General features: G+C 44.3%; 1 protein-coding gene across 5 annotated transcripts in view; it reads right to left on the bottom strand.

Annotated features, from left to right (window-relative positions):
- The window catches only part of FAM110B (family with sequence similarity 110 member B), a 144,030-nt gene that overhangs the window by 60,077 nt on the left and 61,427 nt on the right, over positions 1-22,526 (bottom strand). The window contains exon 1 of one of the 5 annotated variants that reach the window (XM_075584128.1): positions 2,841-2,861. The exons of the other annotated variants lie outside the window; for them this stretch is intronic. The gene's annotated coding sequence lies outside the window, so the exon portion shown is untranslated. Of the gene's footprint in view, positions 1-2,840; positions 2,862-22,526 lie in introns of those variants that run through there. 5 annotated transcript variants of the gene reach the window in all.

Below are 22,526 nucleotides of genomic sequence, written 5' to 3' on the forward strand. Positions count from 1 at the left end.
CAGAGATAATAAATACAAGAAAGTCTCTTATCGGTCAATACCAGACAAGAAATAAGTTCAATTGGAATAAAAAGATTTAAAAAAAAAAAAAAAAGCATAGACTACTGCTACTACAATCTATTAGTTTATTACGGATGCTGATGAAAGAGCAACTGCGCATTCACAAGCAATATCAAGGGAACCAAAGTGCAGCTACAATTCTCACTTGGAATTTTATTACAGATTGCTCTAGAAATAGAAGGGTCAATAAAACACCTGCAACCCCATCCCATTGGATTTAAATACATTAGAGGCCATGATTATCCCAAAACAAGGCAGAAAATATGCTTGTACAGGCATACCCCACATCAACGTACGCAATGGGACAGGAGCAGGTATGTAAAGCGAAAATGTACTGAAAGTGAAGCACTACCTTTTTTCCACTTATCGATGCATATACTGTTTTGCAAACGTCATATACGTTCATAACTGATGTAAATAGCGCATGTGTAACGGGCTCTATAGTTTCCCCACTTGCGCACAGCTTCGGTACAGGTAGGGAGCCGGTATTGCTATTCAGGACGTGCTGACAGGTGCATGCGTGAGCCTGCGTTTGCCTATTGGGCGATATGTCCTTACTCGCGAGTGTACTTGAAGTGAGTGTACTTAAACTGAGTATGTCTGTAGACAAATATTCATATCCCCCGTCTTCAATCTGTGCTCCAATCAACAGTAAAAAATATGAATAATAAAAAAATAAAAAAAGTCTCAAATCTCCCTCACTGTTTACAAAAAAATGTTTTAAATGTAGCCATGTCCCCCCTGCCTGCCAGCCCCCCTCACCTTCCTGGCGATCGCGGGTGCCGCGAGCCAATGGCGGTCCCGTCGGGCGATCGTAAGAGTGGGGGCGGTCAGGATCCTGCTTGGGGGTTGCCGGGGACGCGTGCGGCCGGTTGCCAGGGACCGCGGATCTCGTTGTTAGGGCTCCCGGCGCTCCCGAAGCAGGACGGCGAGTGCGTCGCCATCTTCTAATTGTTGGCGCATGCGCAGTGAAGATTTCGGTGCGGTGGCCAGCAGGGAAGTTCGCGCATGCGCAGGAGAGGGCCTCACAGAAGACTACATCTCCCATGAGCCTCAGGAGCGCCCCACGTGACCCCAAGGAGCCAATAGGGCTACAGCATCTCCCTGCAGAGGAGAATTAGATACTTTTCGCGGGGTTTTGGAGCATGTAAGTCGATATCAGGAGCAGCTAGGGGAAAGAGGTAGGGTGCAGGAGTCATTGACTCCCTGCAATAGGCCAGCAGTCCCCTAGGCCCCAGATAGCCCTGAATATTAGTATTGAGTGTTGCAGGGACAGGCCCCAGGTTAGGGACACCTGCCCCTTACTACCCAGAGTCAGTTAGGGACACAGCGGACGCTGCGCGTCCATCCAGAGGTTTGGGCTCAGACCTCCGCTGCCGCTGCATCAGCCATCCGGGTGGGATCGCCCCGGACGTAGTTCCTGTATTCGTCAGCCTTCGGATCCTTTGTGAAGCTCCTTGCAGGCCCGGGCACTGGAGTGCTCGGCAGGTAACCATCACCAAGTGCACCAACAATCCTACATATATATTATATTCATACGGGACTAGTGGCTGCGCAGTCACACATATCATCTCCCTTTAAGGGTGCGGGACATATTGTGTGGGGTTACTGGACACAGGGTTGGATCACCCCGGTGCAGGTGGGGAGCTCTTGCGAGACGCAGTAGTTTTGTCTCCTCTAGAGAGGGACACCTGTTGATATATGAATAAGTATATGCTATACAGTAAAGTCATTGGTTATTATACATGCGGTGTGTGGAGTGATATATATATATATATATTTGTCCTGCGAGGAACCACTCCTCCTCTGGCGGGAGCCATCGCAGGTGGAGGCGTTGCACCACGAGATTGTGTTATATGTATGTACCCCAGGCTCCCGAGCGAGGCTTAGGCTCCTGAGAGCCACACAGGTACACACAGCAGGTAGTAACGTCTGTATTCACAGGGAATACCCGTTACATAAACAGAATTCCAAACTGAGGGTCACAACTTGACACTTGGGAACTACTCTGTCTACTCTCTTCGGTTATTGTGGTATACACGTACTTAACCAGCAATCCGAGAATTCTAACCCAGGGGGGGAGGGGTTGGTTTAGTTTGTGGGTCCTCCTCTTCCAGAGATACTTACTGGTTTAGTTGCTGGCGGCTGCAGCTCGGATCTAGAAAGTAAAACGGCCACAGAATCAACGACATCAGGGCGGTCACATTGTACAATCTTTAGAAATCCATAAAAGGGCTTAACCAGTAATCATCTCCAGAACTTGGGGACCCCTGGAGCTAACATAGCGTGCTTCAGATATGGAGGACACGATGGTTCGAACTTTCCGACTACCGCTTTAAGTGCTCAGTAGAATAAAATAAACAAAAAAAGTCACGAAGGTCAAGATTATGTAAAGGTCAAACTCTACCAGATAAAACACTGGGATAACTGGAAAGAGGCACCATGTGGCGATAGGTGGGGGAAAAAAAAAAAAAGGAGTACATTGTTACAATTATAATTAGGTGTATATACTTGCGTACTACTGTAAATCACAGAGGCGGCTATGAAAGAGGTGGCTCATATGGAACGATTACACCCTATAGAATGATATTTTATCAGTTGTTTTCAGCTGCACTTACAGTATGTGTATTTCACCTCCACTAGCTAAGTGCTGCCATCTACAGACCTGTAAATTCATTGATTTTCTGGGAGTCTCAATAGTTGTCAGTCTCAGACGTCAATTAAAAGGTCATTGATAGAAGTTCAAATAATCTTTTTTAAATTTGTTCCTCAAACCTTACCGATTTAGATCCTTGGAGATTGACATATCAAAGTGTATCCGCACCGTGGGAATCTAAAAGAGGCTGCTCTGCAATGGTAACGTCTGGAAACAAGAAAAGGAGTAAGAATAAAAAGAAATGACAAATACAGGTATATGGATTATTAAACATACACATGGAGTAGCCAGACAACGTCCATGGTGTGGTAATTCTTTCAATAGTCCCACCATGGTTTGATGTGTGACTCATGTGATGGTAAACAACATCCTTTGCGGTGCAGTGGTGCGTAGGGACAGGAGTGGATTCCTCCTGGTGACACGTGGGCTTTAGCAACATATGCTTGACAAAATCACTGTGACCTCTGGAAGAGGCGGCGTCAGCAAACCTGTGCATCCTCACGCGTCTCCAGGTGTGATAATCCTGCTCTGGGTCATAATAATGTAACTCCCCTTTGGGATTACTAGGGCCTGAAGGGGTTAAGTGTGGGGGCTCACACAGTAATGCCCCATCCCTATCACTTGGTTCTCAGCAGAAGTTAAGCCGCGCCCCCATCTGCCTGGAGACAGGCATCAGGTTAGGCTATAAATAGTAGGGGGAATCTTCTGGAAGGCAGATCCGAGGAGGCGTTAATCGGGACACACACACACTTCCTATGTTTTAGGATAGAGTAATGATTCCTTTTTATTGTATTATATAGTTAGGGAAAGTACCCTGTTTATATAGAGTCCTACCAAGATGGTTTTAGACTACTCCCAAGGTATGTAGAGAGACAGACTATGCCCAGATAGGGCTCCACAAGCCAGAGCCCCTATGCATGATCCATTGCTGGCTCTCACGCAGAAGATCACATAGTGGCAAATCGCCATGAAATGAGGAGACTGATCACAGAGGGAGTTAGTAAGTACCAGACCCGTTAGGGGCCCTGTGGATATGGACCGCCATCAGCGCTGCAAAGCAGAGAGACTCTATAAGTAGCACAGTTATAAAGCCTCAGCACCTTCTTAGCAGGCCGAGATGGGGCAGCTAGGGAAGCCACGCAAACCATACAGGAGAAGGACATTCAATTGGAAATACAAGATGACCTATGTATACTAAATGTGAAGGCTGTGCCTAAAATATAATTACAGCTGCTGTTTGAATAATAAAGTTCCTGGCGGCCACCATTGCTTATCAACGCCCAGCCTGCAGCCTGCACCCTGCACTAGTAGTTCTTAGCAATTATTGGTTGGTTATAGAACAGGATACATTTATTTAAGTCATGCACTGTGCCAACGCAATGTCATTTGTCATGTCTGCCAACCTAGATATTACATTGGTGGCTGTTTTAGACGTCTATTGCTTCATGCTCGTTTAATCAATGGTACTGGAATCCTATTGGGTTTTCAGGATCAAAAAGAAGGGGAAAAAAAACAACACAAACAAATATTTTTTTTAATTCATTGGTAAACTGTCAGTGCTACACAGTTACATCAGATGGTGTTTGTGGAGTAAAAACATACTGAAATATTGGTGATATTACTCTCAAAGCAGAACACCAATGAGTACCAGACAGGTCCCAGAGTGATTTAAATCCGGAGTGTATGTAGAGTTAATTTCACATGATTACTGGCATGGAAGGTCTGTGTGATTGCCCATAGATCGCAACACTAGAATTGATGTTAGTTATGAGGGTTCGGATGGACGGGGGGGGGGGGGGGGGAGGAAGAAGAGGACTGCCCCCAATGGTGTGACGCAGACAGAGGAATCACAAAGTGACCACTTCACAACCCTCCGTTTATGAGCCTCTCTTGCGAGAGCGAGAACTTTAGGTAGTATTGTCCTTTATATCACATGAGCAAAAATATCATGTATCAAAGTCCCAGAGAAACATCCATGGACTGTTTTTTTACTGACTGAACCTGTCCCGTCCTGATTCCATGGGCATGCATCCAACAATAGGAAGATAGAAGATCCAGTTGAACAACGGGGAATGGAAGGTGCCCAGCTCTGTGAAAAACGAGACGAGGGCTAAATAGCAAACCAAATAAACCTGTTTTTAACCAGCTTTGCCATTTAGCCCTCATCTTGCTTTTCACCAAAATGTGCACCTTCCAATCCCCGCTGTTCAGCCAGATCTTCTTCCACTTTTTAATTAAGAGCACTAAATAAGGGAGATAAAGGATGGTATAAGTACAAATCCAAATGGGGAATACCGACTAGTAGGGCATGCTGCCTGATGCTCAGTGGGAGGGAGGCAAACTCTTAAACCGTCCCAGTGGACTTGGTGTGGGTTTACTCGGACCACCACAATATTCAAATTTGACCTCCCACACCAAACACGAATTCCTGATCATGCATAGCCAGCTTGCAAATGCCAGGAGCAGGTTAGCAAGGAGGTGCCTAGGCTTCTTGCCCCTGCTGGGACACTGGGCATCTCCCAAGTGGCATACACATACACAGTAGTGGCCAAAACTTATGGAGCAAATATCCAAAGCCCGAGGAGGGAAATGAAGACGGGAGGGAAATGAAAGCACAGGCACCTGTTTCTGCTCCAGGTCTCCAGTGTAGAGTTAAGCGCAGGTCTCCTCGGAGGCCTCAGTGACATTCCTGGACTTTGAAAGGGTTTCTTCAAAGCCTGAAAAGGGACCCACTGCAAAAAAAAACAAAAAACGCTTGATGCAGCGTCCTGAAGTTTAATTTCCTGATCCTCCATTGTGAGGGCTTCAGTGTCTTCTCTCAAGTGTGGAGACTTGTGTGATCCAACCCTGTCATTTTGTTTCTTGGACGGCTCGCTCTAATTTAGAAAGAACTGCAATGAGTGGAACGTAGCATTGTGACGAGCGTGGTACAGTATTCTATGCCACTTGCTACCAACTAGTAACACCATTTGTTTTTAAACATGCAAAGCACCTTTAGTATTGTTCTTTAGGACAAATATATTTATAAACGAATACATACAGATGTAGCCAGACAACTGGTTTTCCGCGCCGCAATTGCTTCTGGTGTCATTACCGCATTCAATCACAGCCCCGAAAACTGCAAGTATTAACGCTGTGGGGGTCCCTGCTTCTGAATGGGACCCTCACAGGGTTTATGCTTCAGACTATTAGCACAGCAAACGTACAGTCTGAAGGAGCTGCACAGAGGTACATTGTAGATGAATGAATATGGTCCTATAGTGTTCCCCCTCATGACATAGATCATATTTAGTCATCTACATCAAGGGTTGGATTGAGACTGCTTCTTACCTTCAGAGTTGCTCTGGGAGACATGGCACAGACTGCTTCTGTGTGCCGTGTACCTCTGCGCAGCTCCTTCAGACTGTCTGGCCCGGGAGAATTAACGCTGTGGGGTCCCATTCAGAAGCAGGGACACCCACAGTGTTAATTCTACTGGGCGGCAAAAAATACCGTTTTTGTTGCCTATTTGTATGAATTAATGGACAGTGTGTATCGGTGACACTGACGCACTCTCATACAGAAACTTGCACCTCAGCTATCAGTTCATTCAAACTCCCCGCCCCTCTGTCTCCTGCTCTCTGTCCCCCCCCCCCCCCCCTCCTCACTGACACACACACACACACAAACTAGCCCGGCCCGCTTCCCTCGTCCGGCTCTCCTCACTGATCAGCGGTGGCTTTACCTAGCATAGGCGCACAGGGGAGGCATTTTTAGGCACACAGGAGGGGGAAAAAGAAAAGAAAAATGAATGTGCCTTTTTGAGACAGATCTGCAGCTGAAAGGCATTCGTGGCGCATTTTCATTTCTGCTAAAAATGTGCTCATCTCTACTGATCCTTGAGCCAAAACAAGAAACAAGCATTCATCACCTCAAAATGTACGTGCGCTAAGAAATGCAAAAAAAATAAAATAATATTGGACAGCACAGAATTTAAACCATCTTATTATGATAGTTCTGACTGAGATCATTGAAATATACCGTATTTCCTCGATTCTAAGACGCACTTTTTTTCCCAATTTCACATCTCTGAAATAGGGGTGCGTTTTAGAATCGATGTACTAAAAAAAAATAAAAAAAAAAAACCTGCTTGGGGGCGCTGCAGACGGAGGGCGTGCAGCTTTCAGCGTTTTAACAAAAAGCGCGGTAGCCGTCTGCTTGAACCACGGCCCCCCGCCCGCTCTCCCCCTTGTCTCAGTTGGTTGCTTGAAGTGCTGGCCCCCCCTCTGCGACCCACAGCAGTGCGGCTGTAGCGGCACCACGAGCTGACCGCCCCTGACTGCTACTCACAGCTTCCAGCCCCACGAGCCCTCCGCTACTCACAGCTTCCAGCCCCATGAACCCTCCGCCCCTCCTCTGCTACTCACAGCTTCCAGCCACATGAACCCTCCGCCCCTCCTCTGCTACTCACAGCTTCCAGCCCTCTGCTACTCACAGCATCCAGCCCTCTGCTACTCACAGCTTCCAGCCCTCTGCTACTCACAGCTTCCAGCCCTCTGCTACTCACAGCTTCCAGCCCTCTGCTACTCACAGCTTCCAGCCCTCTGCTACTCACAGCTTCCAGCCCCATGAACCCTCCGCCCCCCCCTCTGCTACTCACAGCTTCCTGCCCCATGAACCCTCCACTACTCACAGCTTCCTGCCCCATTAACCCTCCGCTCCCCCCCCCCCTCTGCTCCCCCCCCCCCCCCCCCTCTGCTACTCACAGCTTCGGCTGCCAGCCCCACGAGCCCTCCGACCCCTCCCTTGTCTCTGTCACTCTGTGTGTGTATGTGTCTTTCTCTGTGTGATTCTCTGTCACTCTGTGTGTATATGTGTCTCTCTCTGTGTGATTCTATCACTCTGTGTGTGTATGTGTCTCTGTGTATGTGTGTGTCTCTGTCACTCTGTGTGTGTGTGTGTGTGTCTCTCTCTGTGTGATTCTCTGTCACTCTGTGTGTGTATGTGTCTCTCTCTGTGTGATTCTCTGTCACTCTGTGTGTGTTTGTGTCTGTGTGTGTGTGTGTCTCTGTCACTCTGTGTGTGTGTATGTGTCTCTCTCTCTCTCTGTGTGATCCTCTGTCACTCTGTGTGTGTATGTGTCTCTCTGTGTGATTCTGTCACTCTGTGTGTGTGTGTGTGTGTGTGTGTGTGTGTGTGTGTGTGTGTGTGTGTGTGTGTGTGTGTGTGTGTGTGTGTGTGTGTGTGTGTGTGTGTGTATGTGTCTCTCTCTGTGTGACTCTGTGTGTGTTTGTGTATGTGTGTGTGTCTCTGTCACTCTGTGTTTGTGTATGTCTCTCTATGTGTGTCCCCCTCCCCACCACTGTCTCCCTCCCCCCCCTCCCCTCCACTGTCTCCCTCCCCCCCTCCCCTCCACTGTCTCCCTCCCCCCCTCCCCTCCACTGTCTCCCTCCCCTCCTCCCCTCCACTGTCTCCCTCCCCTCCTCCCCTCCACTGTCTCCCTCCCCTCCACTGTCTCCATTCTTCCCCATCCCCTTCTCCCCATCCCCTTCTCCCCCATCCCCTTCTACCCCCATCCCTCCATTCCCTCCTTTCTCCCCCCCTTTCTCCCCCCCTTCCCCCCTTTCCCACCTCCTTCCCTCCCCCTTCCCTCCTTTCCCCCCCTTCCCTCCTTTCTCTCCCCCCCTTCCCTCCTTTCTCTCCCCCCTTCCCTCCTTTCTCTCCCCCCCCTTCCCTCCTTTCTCTCCTTCCTCCCCCCATCCATTCTCTCTCTGCTCATCCGATACTGTCTCTCTCTCTCCCCATTCTGTGTCTGCCTCTCTCTAGTGCAGATAAATGTATGCTACTGTTTGCTTAAAAAAATAAAAAAATCTGCACATTTAATATATTGGGTTTTTTTTTTCCACAATTTTTTTATTAAATCAAGGGTGCGTCTTAGAATCGAGGAAATAGGGTAATACAAACAATACAAATGTTACCAACTCATCAAATATAGTATTGCATAGAATACAACATTTTTGTTCCAGAAAAGCGCATAAGTGCCATAACCAAGTTTGAAGGTTTGCTAAGAATACCCCCGAGAGGATTTATTTTTCTTGTAAAAGCCTAATGTATGTATCAAGCCAACTCAAATATTCATTATGGTGACTGACTTGGTCTAAACTGGCTGTAGATTGGTTCTAGCAATTGCATTTAGTATATGCATTACCAAAAGGTAATTATAATCAGCCCTGACTACTTCTCTCAAAAATATTTGATACGGCAGTCTAGGTTCCTATACTGTTGCTTTAAATAATTACATTCAGAATTCCAAATATTCAAGAGTAAAATAATCACAAATAAATGCAAATGCTAAATACACCAAAGCAAACCGTACGTACAATTTTGAGTGCATTAAGTCCAATCCCTGTAAGTTTGCAAAAAACATTTTTGAAAACAAGTTTACTATAATTGTAGTAGCACTGGGTGTCATTCAGTTTTCGGGTGCCTGTTTTAGAGCACAACAATGTGGTCAAAAGAGTCACTGGGGAGCTGGCACTTTGATTCAAGCCGGGTTCTCCAAATTCAAAATCATTGTTGCTAGTACTAGACAACTCCTCCATGAACTACATTTATTCCATCATAACTACAGAGCAGTAAAGTACACAATATGCTGATGTTCGATTGTACCCTTATCACCAACATGAGGATTCATCTTCCAACCCAACTGGTTGAAATAAAATATTGATGGCTGGAAAAATGTGTATAATTATACGGGTCAGCCCCATAAAATATATTTTACAAATTCACATACCCCTTTCCCACCTCGTGTTTAGTTATTGCAAATAGCTAGGAGCCATTTTCACTTTCCAGCCCCTTATCCAACAGTGGTCGGCAACATGATAAACCTAAAGGGACGAATGTGCGGTCCTTAAGCCCTCAAATAGGCCACACATTACCCATAAGCACAAGCAGAAGGGACGATGCAGCCGAGGGTAGGAGCTTCTCCCAACGCTGTTCAGTAGGCTTCAGCTGGCACACCGAAGTATACTACCCTATTCCTCTCATTACACTAAACTAGTTATTAGCATGTTCATTAGATAACTCAGGGTGCGGGGGAAAGCAACGATCCACATCAGCGACATCTACACTCTTTGCACTCGGGAGTAGAGGAGAGTGGGCTGCTGGGGTGGCCGCAGTTAAAGCCCCCGAGAGCCACTTACAATCCCTGGGCTACCTTGTTGCACGTCCCTGCTCTTGCACCACCTTCATTCCCTCTACCATTGTGGCCCTTTATGTCTTGCATTTTACTTTCCTTACTGTCAATTCAATGTCTTCCTTATGTTTATTAATGTCCTTTATCCACAATGGCCAATGTCCCCTATGTCAGATACATGACCTGTCCTCACTTCATATCCCATTAACTTCCTTTCGCCACATACTCGAGCCTGTAAAAATCACTCTGTTGCAGCCATCCGGCCACTCTAGGGATGTAGTCAAACACGGGTTTATGCTGCCATTTTGACCATGGTCTGCTGTGAATTAGGAGCGCTGAGCCCTCTCCCTTGAAGCCACGGACTATGCAATTATTATTTTCTTTACAGCCAAGTGTAGTTCTGCCGGAAGGGAAACAGAAGCTTAGCGATCCATGGCTGCAAAGGAGTGGGACCAGCACTCTCAAATCAGAGCAGGAAATGGACACAGCTACAGCATAAAGAAGTCTAATTGTATTTGCAGATCCCAGCTGACTACAGGTGGTCTTCAGGAGGTTGGAGGAAGTGCACATTTTGTTACCAGAGAAATATACGCATATTTGCAGCTCTGAAGATAGTTTGAATTGAATCAGCATTTAATATAATTGTATCTGCCTCATGTCTAAGTTGCCATGATATAAATCTCCATCTCATGTCATACACTGTTAACAGTACATACACACACACACACACAAAATTAAAAATAAACCAGCTTGATCTCATACTTTTTTCTGGTATAACTGGTTTAAATATTAGAAAGCTTTATTTCTCAAGGTACCACAACAGCAGCTTTAAGGGGTCTCTGACAAGTTTTTAAACAATTTAGTTGCAGCTGCTGCGAAAGTAAAATTAATTCCTTTCAGGGTCCTTCCTTTTCCAAATACTCAGGAGCTCAATAAGCTAAAATGGAAAATAAACACAGATAACGCTTATCTAGTACTTTTAATTTCTTTACTCCCACAGGCTAGCCGATTAACAAAAGCTCTGAGAATTGTTTTTGTAGAAGGTATGAGGGCATGAACTCTGTACAGTAAGCTCATTTTGAAATTTGTTCATAGCATGAGGATATTTGGGTACATTCGTGCAGGGATGCGCAAAGTTTTTAACTTGCGCGCCCCCCCCCCTCCTCGTCTCCGGCGTCAAATCACGTCACGTTACCATGCCAACGTGACCCTGCGGCGGCATTTGACGCCGGTAACCATGGCGAAGCGTCGCCGAAGATCAGGTAAGTGAAGCTGCAGAGACCTCACACTGTCTCCCCCTCCCCCCAGTGCACTTAATTTATGTGCCTTGGGGGAAGAGCGCAGGACCTCTGTAGCCGCCGCCCCCCCTGGAAATTCTCCCGCCCCCCACTTTGCACACCGCTGCATTAGAGAATAGGTAGGACAAGCCCTGTGACCCATTTCCTCAGGCAATTTTGTTTGTTCATTAAGTTCTATTTTGCTAGTTTTCAACAGCTACAACCAAGCATTGCAAATGTTATCAGCTGTGCTAATGCACACAGAACATCTGCTAGTATAATAACACTATATGTATACTGTATATTACACACACACACACACACACACACACACACACACACACACACACACACACACACACACACACACACACACACACACACACACACACACACACACACACACACACACACACTTTTCAATTTTAAATGAAAATCTGCACTCATACCTTTATTAAATATGTATTTGTCTTCAGAGGCAAATCAATAAAACAAAAGTACCAAAACAAATATTAACTGGCAACAGAAGACTTGCTTTTGGTCACTGTGCTGACACTGTGTAATCATTAGCTTATTGCTATTTAAAAATATGCAAACATTACTAGACCTGCTAAAACACTGATGATTGGCATGGGTTAGAGGCACTGTAAATTCCAACACGATCATTTAGTCAAGATTAACCTGGAAAGTAAATTAAACTACAACTTCACCTTCTATCAGTCAAGCGTGAGAAGACTGCAGCTGACATTTTTGCTTCCTACTTAGAAACCTTCTTTGTTTAACAGATTCAGCAATTATTAATTACTTTTCCAATCAATTTACAACGCTGTTGCTTCCGAAAAAAATTTAAATTGCGTCTTCTTAACCAAAACATAGGAAGTTGGGTGGAACTTGGATCAACTGGGCCCACCAAGCGCAATAGGCAAGATCCTCCCGCACTCAACAGGATCTCGGCACCTCCTCTTCACCATCTATACCCACCCTCAATAGGGTATGAGATTATTGCATCTACTTTCAATAACAGATTTAAAGATCTAGACAACTCCCGGAAATAACAATGACCAGTGTTTTGGGGAAAACTCAATACACAAGTCACTGGCAGACAGAAGCTCAAAACTCAAATACACCGTGTGGCTTTACAGGTATTTATCGATCAAAATGTTCTACCATGTCAAAATACATGGAGTTACCTCTCGTTTTCAAGAATGTCCTGGGCACAGAGTTATGTCGTGACTAGAGCTCAAACATATTACAAATTGTCATTGGACTTGCGTGAAAACAAAATACATTGGAGAACTACATTGTTGAACTAAGAGGAGTTCTCTAAAGACAGCACATTTGTGGAGTACACAACTTTACATGTGGGTTAAAAACTCAAAATGAGATCAACATAGTAAAATAATTACTAAAAGTAAAGGAGCGTGGAAGGGGAAACACAGGGATAAATAATACCCACATGAAGACCATTACCTTTGATAAGGAGGGAGGAGGCTAGAATAATGATAAACTGAAAATCTCAGCTTTGCTCAAAGTAGACCTAAAGTGGTTTGAATAATGGCAATAAAGATATAGCCCAATAGTAGATGCCCAGAGTGAGAATTATTCGTATGTATTATTATGCGACACATGTGCATTGCAATAAACTTTCCCCTCTACAGCACAGTTAAACTTAATAGCTGTTGATTTTTATATACATTGAATTTATATAGAAAATATAATAATGTAACCACAAGTGACATGAATAATGCTGCAGCCATTTAGAACCATAGAATGACAGCAGATAAGAACCACATGGCCCACCGTGTCTGCCCATTTTCTCATCTGCTGCAACACCTATTTGATCCTTGTATCTCCTCATATTTAGGATAGCCTTGTGTATCCAGAGCATGTTTGAATTCCCTTACTGTATTAGACCCTACCACCTCTGTTGGGAGGCTACAACCCTTTCCATCAAGTAGTATTTCCTCACATTTCCCCCTAGCCTCCCACCCCAGAGCAGGACCTTCATTTTTCCTTCACTGAAATATACTTCTATCCTGTAGTCCATGGAAACCCTGTACTGTATGTGTTTGAAAGTTTTGATAATATTCACCCTTCTATCCTCTAAGCTGTATATATTAAGGTCCTTTAGTCTGCCCTAAGGATGTTTGACGCTGTACATCATGCTCCATCTTAGTGGCACTTTCTTGCTCCAGAATTGAACACCGTACTCTAGATGAGGTCTCCCCCATGATGTATACAGTGGCATCACCACCCAGCTATTTCTGCTTCTAATACCTCTGCCTATAAAACCGAACATCCTGGTGGCTTTCCACATTGATTACCTACTTTTAAGTCTGCTAAAATAAAGACTCCCCTTTCCTCTACAGTAGTTGACAAATTGCCACTAATCCTGTATTCTGCTTTAGGATTTTTGTGACCAAAGTGCATTATTTTGCAATTTTTGGCATACAAATAAATAAATTGTAGTTGCCACACCATTCCTCCAATCCACCTAAATTAATCATTTTTGGTTTACCCCCTGGAGTGTCATCCCTTCTGCAGATCTGTGTGTCATCTGCAAAACTGCATACTTCCCCCTCCAGAATTGCACTAATATATTAAAGAGCACAGGTTCCAGTACAGATCCCTCAAGTACTCTGAATGTACCACATTTATCCTTAAACCAACGTCTTGTCCATTCAAACACCTTCAGCTGAGATTATACTCAACGCGCGTGCATATGGCTCGCGCAAATGTGCACTGTGCTTCAGGCAATATTCAGGCATGGCAGTGACGTCACGTGACCAGTTCGCCCTCATTGGCTGAACCGCTTTGTACGATGCGGACGTCAAATTGATTGGTCTGTCCAAAACGTGGTCGTGCCTCATCGTGCGCACGCACTATGGGCCGTCTCATAGGATTTAGGCATGCGCCGTTGCGGCCAGTATAATCACGGTCTTGGAGTTCAATCACAAACATTGCAATTTGGCAATCTAGGCTTTTCTCTTTTTGTTCCAACCCATCCATCTTCCAGTGTGCAATTTGCAGATTACAATGGCTTTATAACTGAAGCCTACTTAATCCAACGTTAGAATGAATGATGCACTTCCTTGGGTTCAGTACGAGTCCCGAATTATCTCACAGCAAAAACAGTAGGTTGGGGATTTTTTTTTAAATCTTTGTTTTTGTTTCTTGTAAATCGGGTTATCGAATGTTAATTTGCAAAGTTGGGCTGTGGCTCAATAGTAACAAACAGTGCCTTTGAGAGTGAGAGTGAATCCGGTTTGAATTGTCCGCTCTCTGTGACCCTGGGCAAGTCACATAGGCCCTTTGAGTCTCAGGCACTAAAACTTGGGTAATAAACTCACCACAGTAGGGATTAAGAGCGCTGGAGGAAAAGGAAAAAAAAAAAAGCCAATTTCAGAGCTGTGCATTTTTTTTTTTTTTTTTAATATCTTTTTAAAAATAGCGGGAATGGTGTTGCCTGGTCAAGTGCTTTAAGTTTACTGTAACTCATGTGCAATAGCAAATGAAGCTACGCTTTAGAGACCGAAGCAGATATTTCTAAATTGTAAGCTCACAAGCAGGGCCCTCAGTATCTGTATACGTCATTCTATTCATGCAACTACGGTTCCCCCATTGTAATGTGCTGTGGACATGCTGCAGCTTTATAAACAATAGTAATAATTTCTGGGATGGAAAATAATAGGGAACCATGTGAAACTATTTTCTGCCATATCATTTGGTTGGCTTTCGTAATCATGTTCCTATTGCCTTTTTCTGGTGTTCAAGCACCATTCATTTTTCTCATCTTATCTAGAAAAGGAACCGGGTTGTGTTTTATTTTTCTGAAGCACATAAAAGATCAGCTGAAAGCAGAATCATGGCTCCGTTTTCCCTGCAGAATCATAAGGACATCTACAGGAAAAGAAAGACTGGTCATGGCTACAGGCCAAATGGCTGGAAATGCATTTTATTACCTGCGAAAACAAAAAGACGACGTGTTCTCTACAACTGCCTGGCATCAAAAGATACTGCAGGAAATAAGAAATATTCAAATGTTACTATTTTTAAAGCATACAGTACAAGTGTAAAAAAAAAAAAAAAAAAAAAAGTGCATCTGTAGTTGCTCACTTTTCCCTGTGTGTAAAATACAAATAACCTGCTGAAAAGAAACATGCTGGAGTTCACCATGTAGAGTCAGACAAGTTAGCGCAATATAAAACAGATCATGGCCAATGGGATGAGTAGCATCTAGATTTACAGCTTCTCTTACTATAGGGTGCTTCAGATTCAAGAGGTGTAGAGATTCTCTTTTTATGCAGTGGAAAGCCATTGTTTAAAGTGGATCGCAAATTGTAATATAAAGACACTTCTTTACGTCCATGCACTATATAGTTTTATGCTCTGTATAATGCAACATGTTCGAGAAACCAGCAAGACATACAGATGCACTTTAAAGTTCTCCTCTTTAACAAAGCAGTATTTTTCATTTCTTAGGATGGCACCTCAGACACGACTTACTATTTTTATCAACTGAGCAAATATACACAGAAAAGCTGCCTGGGTCAGACTGGCTCCAGTACCCAACAACAAAAACCCTACATAAAATCGGAGGAGGTCGTCACCACTTTCTTGCATGACCCAGCAGCCATATTTGTAGCATGTGTCTTAGGCATCGTTTATAGTGGGCGTCGCGCGAGCGTCTGTAGCCCGAGTCACATGCGCACTCTAGATGGGGAGGCGTGGCATCACCAAGCTGGGTCGCCCTCATTGGCTGAACCCCTCATTTGATGAGGCCAACGCGCGAAAAAATAAAAGTGTGTCGGCTCAAAATTTTGCTGTGCGGTCGCTCATCGCGCGTTCGCACTATGGCTGGCCTGATAGAGCGGCTACATTTTGTTTGCGCCATACACGCACTATAATCGCAGCCTTACATGGAAAATATCAAGTAGAATTACAGCAGTGTCCATGACAAAACAGCACAGAAACGGCTACAGAGGTCCGCGCTCTTACCCAAGGCATTTAAATTAATGCCGGGGCACCGCATGGGGTCTCTGCAACTTCACTTACCATAACTCAGTCGGCTTCAGCAACACGTCAAATTACGCCGCGAGGTCATGTGATGTCACATGACCCACGTCATCATTAGACACTTCAGACAAGGTAAAGGGGGTGCGGGCAGGGCAAAAAAGTTTGCACACACCTGGAATAAGGTATTTTGATGCCAGAGGGTCCAGCATTAAGCAAACTGAGAAAAATACACATAAGCAATCAAATCTTAAAAAAAAAAAAAAAAAAAAGTATGCATTTATTTCCCATTACCCATGTGCAAGTATATCAGTAATTTCACTCCAAAAATATATATTAATGCTTTTCTTTATTTTCCCCATTAAGCACCTCATCTGCTAATCAGAATTTGTCAAGATACATTTGTCTTCATTGAATGTTTCTACTCTTATTTTCTTCCTCTAGTAGACAGAATAAAATCTGCAGAAGGGACGTTCTAAGTAAGGCATTTCAACTTTTCTAGGATACAGAATCTTGCAGTGGGTTCAGTGAACCACAAAGCCGCATTGTGTTTTAGAATGGGAATATGCAACATAGATTGGGATCCCAAGCATTACATCATTACTTTGGTTTCTTATATAAAATAAATTGTCAGTTACTCTGAACACAGTAAGGAAAATGTAACCGTGTCTGTTTTCTTACTGGTATCAAATAACGGAAACTTTAACCAAGAAAATGAAACAAAATGCATGTTTAACATTTAAGAAAGCCAGCAACTCAAGCTGTTCTTATGTGAAAACAGATGTGCATACTGTATACATTGTATTTTCCAGAATTAGTGAATTTTGTTACCTCCCACTTTTCACAATCAAATCTTGGAGTAAGAAAGTAAAAACCAGATATTCCCACTGGGAATAGACCATTAAAAAAGCCACAAGAAAGAGCATAGTCCAGCAGATTGAAATTATTCCTTCAACACCACTGGGAGAAAAAAAAAGTCATTTTACCCGAGCTTCCTGGACTGTTTTAGGATACAAACAGTCCACATGAGATGTTGTGGTGTGTTTGGCAATGGATTACAATTCAGATACAACCGGTATAGCTCTACAGTTATTTAAAAAACATTCTCGTACCCGTATATAAAATTTTATTTTCTTTCAAACTGTGCTGTATATATAATTACAATGACGGTACTGTATTTTTTTTGTTTGAACTAGAGGCGATGTGTCAGTTACCACAAGTTCATGAAAATCGGAAATTTGGCATTTTTTAACCCCTCAAAATAAATTGTGGAAAAAAAGGCAACATTTGCACCCCAAAATTTGCACGGTGACATGACTCATGGGCAAGTCACACAACTCGTGTGACAGATTTTTCTAATAAAATTATAAAAATTGCATTGCTGGCATCGAAAGGGATAATTAATTTGTGTGTAATAGAAAAACAAAAAGGCTTCAGTTTGTTTCCTTAGCATTTCACACTTGGCAGCTTGTTACAATGCGGCTCCATTTTCTCAGGTACATTCCAGCAGTAAGTTGCCGCTAGCTGCAGCCTGTATGGCTGATTAATGTCACTGTAGAAGAACATACTGGGACTGTTGGAGCACAGAATGCTTCTTGCTAAAATGTGTGTGTGTTCATGAATGACGCTCGCATAAGGAAATGTTTTGCAGCTGGTTTGAAAAGGAAATGTCAGATTCAAATTACACTCCAGATCAAATGTGGAACGCCTCTTCTGTGACCGCACAGAAAAAAAAAAAAATAATAATATAATGTTCAGCACCAAATACAATTCAACATTAACAAATATTCTGCTTGCAATACAAAACTAATTTCTTAAATCAGATGCATCAAGGAAACATTTGCGTGTCATGCAAGGAAGGGAGAACAAAATGAACAGAACAAGTTGTCGAATATTTCTAGTGAGAGGCTATAAAATAACATTTAGAAAAAGGAAGAAATTGGGTGGATGGAGAAATGGATACTGAAAATATGGTTAGTTAGGAAGTACTCAAAAAAGGGTGAAAGACCCTCCCTCATCTGTTTCAAGACGACATGGACTGGGTTTAGATGTTTATACAAATGTGTATTAGAGCAGGGGTGCGCAAACATTGTTCAGGGGGGGGGGAGCGGCGGTTGCAGAGACCCCGTGCTCTTCCCCAAAGGCATTTAAATTAATGCCGGGGGATCGTGTGAGCCCCCTGCAACTTCATTTACCATGTCTTCGGCGACGCCATGGCAACGCGGCATCAAATGATGCCGTGGGGTCATGTGACGTCACATTGGCATGGCAACGTGACGTCAACTGACCCCATGGCGTCTTTTGACGCCGGATAGAAGGTAACGGAGGGGCACGAGCAGGGAGGGAAGCAGCTGGGAAAGATTATAAAAAACCCTAATACAGGGGTGCGCAATCAGACAAGATAGATATCCATCTCTTCTTCCTCATCGATAGAGAAGTGCGAATGCGTAAGAATTCAATAATCCACAAATAATTCACTGGCTTTTAGGCAAAATGCAATTTGTAGACAAAAATGCAAAGGCGTTGATTAAAAAATTAGAGTAATTCAGCCGTTGGGCACCGCTTGCAACAGACCATGAAATATGTTTTTTTCCTTTCTTGAGAGCCATATGCACAGGTGTTGCCACGTGTTGTTTAAAGAAGGAGGGAGGAAATATCCCCGACACTCCAGAAGAAAAATATAAAGATATCATGATGCAAACAAAATCTGAGCGACATTCCGAGCGAAAAAACAAAAAAAAGCTGTCTCAAGCTCCAAAATCAGTGCACTGATTACTGCAGTTTAAAAACAGGGAGATGGGAGGCCTGTTTTGGCGCCAAGGATATAGATCTATTTAGCCAGAAGTGGACAAAAATATAAAATACTTTAAGAGCCAACTAAGAATTTTAGGAGCCAGCATTGTTGGGAGCACTGGGCAGCTACCCCACCCACCCGTCTTGCTGATTGATATATTTATGGCGACAAAATTCCGGAGTGCAAATTGATGCAGGTATATGTGAAAAAGAGAGAATACAAAATAGTGCAAAACAGTATTGTATGTCTTTATTTATATAGCGCCAAAAGTGTACTCAGCGCTTCAAAGAACACAATACAGGGAATAGTGTACAGGCATACCCCGGTTTAAGGACACTCACTTTAAGTACACTCGCGAGTAAGTACATCTTGCTCAATAGGCAAACGGCAGCTCACGCATGCGCCTGTCAGCACGTACTGAACAGCAATACTGTCTCCCTACCTGTACCGAAGCTGTGCGCAAGCGGGGAGACTATAGAGCCTGTTACAAATGCGTTATTTACATCAGTTATGCACGTATATGACGATTGCAGTACAGTACATGCATCGATAAGTGGGAAAAAGGTAGTGCTTCACTTTAAGTACATTTTCGCTTTACATACATGCTCCGGTCCCATTGCGTACGTTAATGCAGGGTATGCCTGTATTGTATGTCTTTATTTATATAGCGCCAAAGTGTACTCAGCGCTTCAAAGAACACAATACAGGGAATTTAAGAATACATTAAGCGCAGCAAAAATCAGACAGTAGGAAAGGAAATCCCTGCCCCGAAGAGCTTACAATCTAAGAATAATTAAGGTGACCAATAGATGAATAACCCACTCACATGATCCGTGAGGGGTTCAAGAGATGTGGTTATCTAGAATGAACAACTCTAAAGGACCATCAAGACCCTCGCTGTTTAACTGTCAGGACGAGGAGATGGAGGGAAAGAGAAGTGGGGGACAGGGGGTGGGAGTCCCACATAGAAAAGAGATTGTAAAAAATAAATAAATAAAAATGATATCTCCACCATCAGTGATTTCCATTTATAAAATAAAGAATACAGTAATACACCAACATGCAGAGTTAAAATGCAGGTGTTCTTCACCCCTCTCCCCCCCAATCCCACCAAGGTCACATTCTGGAATAAACACACGTCTGTGTTGCTCCACCCTTCGCGTTTCACGCTTTAGAGCTTCCTCAGGGGCTAATAATCAGTGTAAATGCAGTCCTCTCCTTGGAATAATAACATCCTGAATTTAAGTTTTAAGTAAGGAAGGGGTTTATTTTTCCCCTTATGAGATTAGATATGTTACTGGGGTTTTATGTTTGCCTTCCTCTGGATCAATATACTGTAAGTACGGATATAGGATAAAGTATTTGTTGTCTAAATTTAGCATAGGTTGAACTTGAAGGACGCATGTTTTTTTTCCAACCTCATCTACTATGAATGCAGCCTCATGGTTTGTCGCGCTGCCCTCACAAAATCAACTATACGCACGTTTCTAATCTGGTGTGCTTGCAGAGTCCCTCCCAGTAAAGGCCCATCAGGATTAACACAGCAAGCATCCCTGCTTCTGAATGGGACTCCCGCAGTCAGTGTCTTTAAGAGACGCGCATTGAGAGTAGACCGAATCAGTCAGTCACTCTCCCTGCGCACCTTTTCTTTTATTTTAATAACAGTATTGAAGCAGAGGGTCTCAAGAGATGAACCCACATGACTGGGACATGTCAACAAGGCAGGGAGATACTGGCACCCCCTACTGGGGCCTGTAACTAGGGAAGCAGTGGGCCCAGGAGGCTGAAATGAATGTGGTTCAGCTCCGGAGACACCCTACTTCAATACTGTGTTATTAAAATGTAGCCAAGTCCCGTTGGGCTACTAATTCTCTGGCCCCTCTAGCACAGTAAGTCCCAGTAAAGAGTGGGCACTGTTGGGATCAAATCCTGCAGGGCCTGGTTGTATTGTTATATGTGTGTTACCTAATAAAGTTCAGGAGTAGCCTGGTATTACAATGGGGGCCTATGCCTGATAGGAGGCCGGCTTACAAGCACTACCCTGGGAAGGAAGGGGTTTCCTTCTAGAGGTTAGAGCAAGGGTACTGGGAGTTAGTGCTGTGCTGATCTCCCTGCGTGGATGAAGCACAAGACAGTCTCTCCTGGATAGGAGTGGGCTGAGGCCTTGCCCCGTTAGGGGGTAAGGTATGCTGAGGAGGGGTGCTCAGGGCCTCAAGACTGTGGTACTGCCTTCAGGGAATGGAACTTGTACTGATGTGCTGAACCTAATAAACTCCAGTTATACCCTCTCTGGTGTGATGTCTGGAGTGTGAACAACCAAGAAGAGTTGCCCCAGAGGTACATCCTGACTGCACCAGGATACTCCTGGGTTGGAGGTGCTGCGCTGACCAATGGACCATCATTGATAGCCTGTCCAGATGTCTCCCTATACCACCGCGAAGATCTCAGGCCTTCTGTTCTACCCAACAGGTATGAACCAGCACACGAATACACCGGTAGCTATATGGATCTTACTTGGGGTGGGGCAAAAGGTGCTACAAAAATAAAAAAAAGGAGCAGCGCGATCGCCTGTTAGAGGCGCGCAGAGAGATTGATTCTGTCTACTCTCAGTGCGCATCTATTCCAGTAGGATTCACACAGCGGGTGTCCCATTTAGAAGCAGAGACACCCACCATGATGGGCCATTAGCCCGTCAAGCACTGTGCCGCAAACGGTCAACTCCTGGCGCTGTACACCAGTACATGCTCTGCAGCAGCTGATAGATACAAGTGGCTGCATCGATATGTATGCAACACACACCATGGGGGGCATTTTATGCTCTATGTCAGGGGTGGGCAACCTACTTTTCAATGTAGCCACAGGTGTGGCGAATTAGAAGTAAAAATAGCCACACCATGTAAAAATTGTGGTATTATGTTGCGCATGTGAAAACAAGTTTATAAATTCCAAGGCCTGTTCTATAGTGTGTGCGCGCGTGCCTGTGCGAACGCGCGTGCACGTGACACATGCTTTTTGTGTGTATGCTGTGAGCAAGTGAGATACTGTGTGTACAGTGTGTACAGTGTGTACAGTGTGTACAGTGTGTACAGTGTGTACAGTGTGTACAGTGTGTACAGTGTGTAGTGTGTACAGTGTGTACAGTGTGTACAGTGTGTGTGTGTGTGTGTGTGTATGTGTGTGTTATAAATAAGTTTGAAATAAATAAATACTTTAATAAATTATTTATTAACATTTTACATGCGTACATACACACACATACACACACATTACAGCGGCGGTAGCAGCGCGAAATCTTTCTTTTCCTCATCTTCCCCCGTCGGCTGGTTACACGCTCACTGCCGTGCGTGTGGCGGCACCATTATAGAAAGGCTGACTAACCTCAGCCAACTATAACTGCCGTGCGCGCGCACGGCGCAGCAAGCGCACGCACTGTAGAACGGCCCTCAGACTGCAAACTCCCTCATCCTCTCACCCCCCATCATCCTCCTCTCACGCCACCACCACCATCATCATCTCCTCACCCCAATCATCATCATCATATTGAATCCCCCT

The sequence above is a fragment of the Ascaphus truei genome, chromosome 2 (assembly GCF_040206685.1).
Source record: "Ascaphus truei isolate aAscTru1 chromosome 2, aAscTru1.hap1, whole genome shotgun sequence".
Classification (NCBI taxonomy): domain Eukaryota; kingdom Metazoa; phylum Chordata; class Amphibia; order Anura; family Ascaphidae; genus Ascaphus; species Ascaphus truei.